The 7,823-nt window shown below is 43.9% G+C and overlaps 1 long non-coding RNA gene across 1 annotated transcript; it reads right to left on the bottom strand.

The window, feature by feature from the left end:
• Nucleotides 1-3,407: 3,407 nt before the first annotated feature.
• On the bottom strand, nucleotides 3,408-6,465 carry LOC123328835. Its single transcript, XR_006543823.2, has 2 exons — nucleotides 6,084-6,465; nucleotides 3,408-4,058 (listed from the first exon to the last, which is right to left on the bottom strand). It is a non-coding gene; the product is annotated as an uncharacterized LOC123328835 (long non-coding RNA).
• Nucleotides 6,466-7,823: the final 1,358 nt, after the last annotated feature.

Raw genomic sequence — 7,823 nt, 5'->3', positions numbered from 1 at the left:
TATTCAACTTAAGTCTGAATTTGGCAATAGGGAGGTCATGGTCTGAGCCACAGTCAGCTCCTTGTCTTGTTTTTGCTGACTGTATAGAGCTTCTCCATCTTTGGCTGCAAAGAATATAATCAGTCTGATTTTGGTGTTGACCATCTGGTGATGTCCATGTGTAGAGTCTTCTCTTGTGTTGTTGGAAGAGGGTGTTTGCTATGAGCAGTACATTTTCTTGGCAAAACTCTATTAGTCTTTGCCCTGCTTCATTCCGTATTCCAAGGCCAAATTTGCCTGTTACTCCAGGTGTTTCTTGACTTCCTACTTTTGCATCCAGTCTCCTGTAATGAAGAGGACATCTTTTTTGGGTGTTATGTGTCACAGTAAATAGTAATAAATTATCATTCTTGCTTATACATGAATCTCCAGGGAATTTCTTCAGATTAAATCAGATCCTCTGATAGGGAGAATGAAAAGTGAAAGTCTCTCAGTTGTGTCCAACTCTTAGTCCATAGAATTCTCCAGGCCAGAATATTGGAGTGAGTAGCTTTTCCCTTCTCCAGGGGATCTCCCAATCCCCAAGTCTCCCACATTGCAGGTGGATTCTTTACCAACTGAACTATCAGGGAAGCCCCAGAAGAATGACGGTCCCCCAAAAATGTCCACATCCTAGTCCCCAGGTTAGGGATTAGGATGTAGTTATGTTGCACAGCAAGGGGGAGTGTAGGTTGCAGATAGAGTGGGTTGGACTCATCCAATGAGAGGACTTCCCTAGTGGCCTAGTGGTGAAGAATCCACCTGCCAATACAGGCAGCACTTCAATGCCTGGTCCGGGAAGATCCCACATGCCGTGGAGCAACTAAGCCCGTGCACCACAGCTACTGAGCCTGAGTGCTGCCGCGTCGCCGAGCTGTCATCTTGATTTTGGCTCCATGAGATTCATTTTAGACTTCTGACTTCCAGAACTGTCCAACAGCAAATTTGTATTCTTTTAAATTCTTTTTTCCCCCTAATGTTTATGTATTGACTTGTTTGTTTTGGCTGCAGCAAGTCTTAGTGGTGGCATGTGGGATCTTCAGTATTCATTGCAGTGTGCAGTATCATATACCCAAGCTGGGATCGGACCTGGGCCCCCTGCATTGGGAGTGCTGAATCTCCCCCAGTGGACCACCAGGGAAGTCCCTTAAGACACTAAATTCTTAATGGTGTCACTCGGCAATAGGAGGCTGCTACAGCTCTATGATAGGGAACTATTACTATTACATTGAGCAGGCGGAAACTAGTACAGACCCCAGGGGACTGAGTGATTTTGCTCACACTGATGAATACTATTCCTGGAGTTACAGTATGGTATCCCTGCCAAATTGGTTCCTGGACTCCCCTGAAGACAGCTCAATGTTTTTCCCCCTTCTCTGATCATCAAATTCCTCTAAACATAATACAGGCTGTTAAAAATATGTGGTGAATCAATGAGTTTTTGGCAAAATATAGAGACTGTGAGCCATAACTGGTGTGTTTTTGATAGTCTAAAAAATTTAAGGCTTAACCCTCTTTCTCTCCAGTTATGTATGAATGCCTCTTCTATCAAAAAATGTATAGTTAAATTATATGGAATTGAAGTAACACAGAGTTTGTGATGAGAATGACCGGCTGTCTTTTCCAGTTACAGGGAAAATGTGGATTCAGTTTAAAAAATCAATGCCTAGTCTTCGTCTCCAGTAGTAATTTCGCCACTGCATGAGGAAGCTTCATTTCTATTCCGAGGCCTATGGAAGCTTTTCAAGCTGGTGGAAGAGCTTGTGACATTCTTGTCAACACAGCTGACACCCATATCACCTCCAACACTAAACACTAGGCTTTTTTTAAGGAGGAAAGGCAAATAGAGCGTATCAATGAATCATGAGAACACTTGGTCAGCTAAGAAGGGCTCCCAAGAGTCCTGTAGTCATTCTCTGGAGCTGAAGCTGCTGTCAGAGAGTCAAAGCAAGTGTCAATAAAAAAGTGAAAGTCGCTCAGTCGTGTCCAACTCTTTGTAACCCCCTGGACTATACAGTCCATGGAATTCTCCAGGCCAGAATACTGGAGTGGGTAGCCTTTCCCTTCACCAGGGGATCTTCCCAACCCATGGATTGAACCTAGGTCTCCCGCATTGCAGGCAGATTCTTTACCACCCAAATCACAAGGGAAGTCCATAAATAAAAATGTCCCTTGGAAAATGTCATCAGTTGCAAGTTGCTGACTCAAGAGCCCTCCTGGGAAGAGATGTGCTTCTCAAACTGAGTTGTGTTGCAGAGCTAATGCCCTGAACCTGACCACATTCACACTTATCAGGCTCCTATGAGCTAGGAAATCTCTTTTGTATATTCATCATTCCTAACTGGTACTTTGCTGACAAAAGTCCATATAGTCAAAGCTATGGTTTTTCTAGTAGTCATGTACAGATGTGAGAGTGGGACCATAAAGAAGTCTGAGCGCTGAAGAATTGACACTTTCGAACTGTGGTGTTGGAGAAGACTCTTGAGAGTCTCTTGGGCAGCAAGAAGATCAAACCAGTCAAACCTAAAGGAAACCAGACCTGAATATTCATTGGAAGGACTGATGCTGAAGCCGAAGCTCCCATTCTTTGGTCACCTGATGTGAAGAGCCAAGTCATTAGAAAAGACCCTGATGCTGGAAAGATTGAAGGCAGGAGGAAAAGGGGGCGACAGAGGAAGAGACAGCTGGATGACATCATCGACTCAATGGACATGAGTTTGAGCAAACTCTGGGAGATAGCAAAGAATAGGGAGATAGTGAAGGATAGGGAAGACTGGAGTGCTGCAGTTCATGGGGTTGCAAAGAGTTGGACATGACTGAGCAACAGAACAACAACTTTCAGGTGTGTGGGAATTACCTTGAATCTACATAAAATGCAGATTCCAATCCAGTAGTTCTCAGGTGGGGCCCCAGAGGCTGCAACAAGTTCCTGAGTGAAGCCAGGGCTGCTGAGCCGTGGACCATGCTTTCAGTAGCAAAAGCTGGAACAGAATTGCTTGTCTGCATGCATCATGGATTTTTTTCAGAGCCTACCAGAAGGCAAGGGAGCAGCTGGAGCGCACACACAAAGCTCCTTTCCATCCTCAAAAATAGCTGTGTGTTCTCCTGGGGTGATCTAACAGCCTGAGCAGAGAACATTGTGGCAATGTCCTTAGCCATTCATTCTGAGCGCTTCATTTGTTCTGGACAATTACTCGGACTCTCTGCACTTTGAGCTCAGAACTCTCTGTCTCGTCTTGCTCTCCGTGTACTTAGTAACCAAATAGGCGTTGAAATTCTTTTTTCCTGCTGTCTTGAGCAGGATAGATTTCTCCAGAACTCTTGAGGATGACACCAAACCAACAACTTCACACTCTTCAAAAATGATCACCATGTTGTGGTTTGGTTAATTTAGGGATGTGAAGGAAGGCTGCAAATAAACAAACAGGTTCCTTTAAATTGATAGTGCAGAGACAAACCCAGGACTCTTCTGGCCTTCGTTTTGTCAATATAGGACATATATACACCGTTGTATAGTATAAATGAAGTGATAAATGTATTTAGCACAGTGTCTGCCTAGCACACAGGAAGCATCCGATATACAGCAGCTATTATTATCAAAATATATACTTTTCAAGCTGTGAGAGTGAAGTAACATGTGAAAAGCACTTAGAATCGCACCTGGCAGATGCCAGTCACACTACAGCAATCATGTATACGCAAGTTCATGTGCCCCTGTGCGCAGTGAGAGCAGATAAACTGAAATGTCAGAGTCTGGGGCAGAGAAAGGTTTATTGCGAGGTCACACAAGGAGACGAGGTGGCTCATGCCTTGAAAAGCCCTGAGCTCCCTGAAAGGTTTTGGCAGAGCATTTTTAAAGGGCAGGTGAGGAGGAGGTTGCAAGGTAGTGATCAGCTTGTGCACAATTTTCTGATTGGCTGATGTTGAGACAGTCAGGTGGTATCACAGGGGTTATCAGTCCTTGGGCTCCAGGAGGCCTGAGGCTGTGTGCTCATGGTCAGCAAGTACTTCCTCCATCTGAGGGGGCAGGTGGTTCCCATCTGCAAAACAGCTCAGGAAATGTCCATCAGATTCTATTATCTAGGTACTCCAGAGAGGGGCTAAAGCAGAGGGTATGGCGGCGGGGGGCGTGGTGGTCTGTCCTGGGAAGGCCCCATAGGGTTCTTGTTCAGTCGCTAAGCCCTGTCCAACTTTTTGCAACCCCATGAACTGCAGCACGCCATGCTTCCCTGTCTTTCACTTCCTACCGGAGTTTTTGTTCAGATTCACGTGCACTGAGTAGGTGATGCCATCCAACCATAGGGTCCTGCTTGGTTATAATCATGTGATGATGATAATGAGGAAGAGGGTATAACAATGATGAGCTTCCATTCCCTTTTCTCTCAATAGAATCATCTTCCTATGATGAGACTTCAGGAGGATTAAGGAGGTAATCTGCCTGCAATGCAGGACACCTGGGTTCCATCCATAGGTTGGGAAGATTCCCTGGAGAAGGGAATGGCGACCCACTCTAGTGTTCTTGCCTGGAGAACTCCATGGACAGAGGAGCCTGGCCAGGCTACAGCCCATGGGTTCGCAAAGAGTCAGACACCACTGAGCAACTATGCTTGCACTGAAAGAGGTCAGGTAACATGCTTAAGCTCATTTTGACAACCAACAATTACAACGCAAGTCAAACCCTTTCTTGGCATTTCTTGAGTGCGGTCAAAGGTGATCCCTCTCATAACTCTCTACCCCACCCCCACTTCATTGAATTTCCTTCCCCCTCCCCTCTAACTCATTATACCCAGAATCTACACCCAAGCATCCCCCTTCTCCAAATACCACTTTTTACCACCAATTCAAGTTACTCAACTGACCATGGCTTCCACAGTATTTGGCACAGAGCCCACCACACCATGAGGGCTTAGCTAACATTTGTGGAACTGAATGTAGTTTTATCAGAATACAGCATTCTTACTCCAAGAATACTAGAGTAAATGGCTATATCTTTAAAATGAAGTGAGTGAAAGTCGCTCAGTTGTGTCCCACTCTTTGTGACCCCATGAACTATACGGTCCATGAAATTCTCCAGGCCAGAATACTGGAGGGGGTAGCCTTTCCCTTCTCCAGGGGATCTTCCCAACCCAGGAATTGAACCCAGGTCTCCTGCATTGCAGGCATATTCTTTACCAGCTGAGTCACAAGTCTTTAAAATAAAAATTATTTATTTGGCTGTGCTGTGTCTTAGTTGAGGCATGTGGGATCTAGTTATCTAGCCAGGGATCAAACCTGGGCCCCCTGCATTGGAAGCTCAGAGTCTTAGCCACTGGACCACCAGGCAAGTCTCTAAATGGCTAATTCTTATCAAAAAATAAAAGTAAAACTTTCCACCTCAGTCACTTCTCAAGCACACAAGACAGAAATGAGCCCTAGGAACAGGTTGTGGGCATCTCCTTGACATAATGACACATCAGTCCTTCCCCAGCCTGTTAGGTTAATGCAATAGGATGGTGACCAGGGAGTGACCTAAGTTCAAAGTCAGGGTGCTGGGTGCTTCTCTCCAGCTCTAGAATGCTCTTAACTCCTTAGGATGTAAGGAGATGCTCTTCAAAAGTTCACAGCCTACTTTTTCAGGGGTATCCAGGTAACCACAATTATTTTTTAACTCACTACCAAGGGGAATTGAATCCTGTTCTGCAAATTAATCTCTCCTCATCACCTCTATCAACCCTGACACACATGTGTATCTGCTCTCACTATTCTGATGAGTGAAGGCTCCTGTCTTGGATCCCTTGGATCACATCACAGCAGCAGAGCCCTCAGAGGCAGCTGACCCTAATGCAATTATAATAGGCTATTAGATAACACTTCTGGGGAAAAAGGAAAGAAAAAAGCATAGTTGGGAGTTCAAGAGAGGTTTGCAATACCTTTAAATATGGTATTAAGAGACTGTCTGATAAATGACTTTTTCTGATTTGTAATCATAGAATTTATAAAGTTATAAAAAATTATGCTAAACTTACTTAAACATTTACTAATTTGCTTTTGTTGGAAAAAGAACAATGGAAGTTAATCACACTTACCTGGAAAATCCATGAAAGAAGGCTACCTTGCCCATACGTGTTTGGTTCAAGTGCTAATGGGCCTAATTCTAAAAGCAGCTCAAATTCTCCACATCAGCTTGTATGCTTGGGATTCTGTTTTTTCTTTCTTCTCAAATTTAAATGGCTACAGATTTACTTTAACACACGTTAAGCCTTCTTCTCTTTTCTATTTCCTATCTAAAGTAGTCATTGATGGGCTCAAATATGATTTGGTAACAGCTCAATCCTATTTGCATTCCTGTGTGCTCAGTTGCTCAGTTGTGTCCAACTCTTGTGACCCCATGGACAGTAGCCCACCAGGCTCCCTGTGTCCATGGGATTATCCAGGCAAGAATACTGGAGTGGGTTGCCACGTCCTACTCCCTGGGATCTTCCCAACCCAGGCATCAAATCTGCCTCTCTGGTGTCTGCTGCATTGGTAGGCAGACTCTTTACCACTAAGCCACACGGGAAGCCCTCTCACATGGAAGAATAAATACCTTCATGATTTGAAAGTGAACAAAGATTTACCTAATCAGGACATAAGAAGCACTAATCATAAAAGATATGATGGTATTTGAAATAATACATTTAATAATACCTACAATTTAGCTGTCTTTTATATCAGCTGTGGCTTTCATTTGTTAGAGATTCACAAGGTATTGTGAATGACTACTCAGATGGATCCAGATGCACTCTCTCTCTCTCTCTCTCTCTCTCTCATTCTCACACACACACACACACACACACACACAGCCTTACATTTCACATTGATTTCATGGCTGCATGACAATTGCAAAATACCAGACCTTTCCCAACTCATGATTTATGAGAGAAAGAACAAAAAAGAGGAATCAGTTGCGCTCTTAGAATCCCCCTAAAAAGGCCATAGGATGCAAAGAAAACCACCTCTCAGTGCACAGAGCTGCTGATGGGGTGTCAGCAGGACTTGAATCACGGGACCCTCCCAGCTGCTGGAGTGATGATCTTGCTTTGTTCAAACTTTTTTCAGCAGGTGATTCACCATCAGATCTAAGGATGAACTTACTAATATTAAAAGGTGGGTAGTTCTGGGGAAGTCTTTAAATAAAATGCAAGACCATGATTTGTGCAATGGTACATTGGATTTCTCTATCGGAAAAATAGGACAATAAAGTAGATAATTTCTGGAAGCCCTGTAACATCATGATTCTTTATTACCTTTTTTTTTTTGGCTGCACCATGTAACATGCAGAACTTCCCCCATCAGGGATTGAACCAGTCCCCTTTGTAGTGGAAGCACAGAGTCTTAATCAGGAAAGTCTGATCCTTTATCACTTTAACTGCTTTTTTCCAAGCTAAAATTTACGTCACACATTTGATTCACTGACTTCATACACCACCTTATTCATTTTAGTTTCTTCCATAAATCCTCGTCTTCCCCTTATGGTTTTTGGTTCCCTCCTTAAATTCTTTCGAAGTTAACAATAAGAACAAGCTGAAACAGGGTTGGTATCTAAGCCCAGTCTCTCTTCCTCAGCCAGCAGTCTTCCCGTTTGTTTTGGGAAACGCTGAGCGGGGTGTTTAGTGCTGGGGCTCAGAGGCAAACATCTGTAGGTTCCCATCCTCTTTGTCACTTATGAGCTATGTGCCTTGAGCAAAATACTTCTGAGCCTTACTTCCCTTATTTGCAAAAGAGACCTAATACTAAAACCATTTAGCACATAGCATTAGACATCCGGATCTTAGCACAAGGTCTGG

Source organism: Bubalus bubalis, chromosome 13, assembly GCF_019923935.1.
Source record: "Bubalus bubalis isolate 160015118507 breed Murrah chromosome 13, NDDB_SH_1, whole genome shotgun sequence".
Taxonomy (NCBI): Eukaryota; Metazoa; Chordata; class Mammalia; order Artiodactyla; family Bovidae; genus Bubalus; species Bubalus bubalis.
Note: the sequence above shows the minus strand (reverse complement) of the source record. Positions and strands in the feature narration are given on the sequence as shown.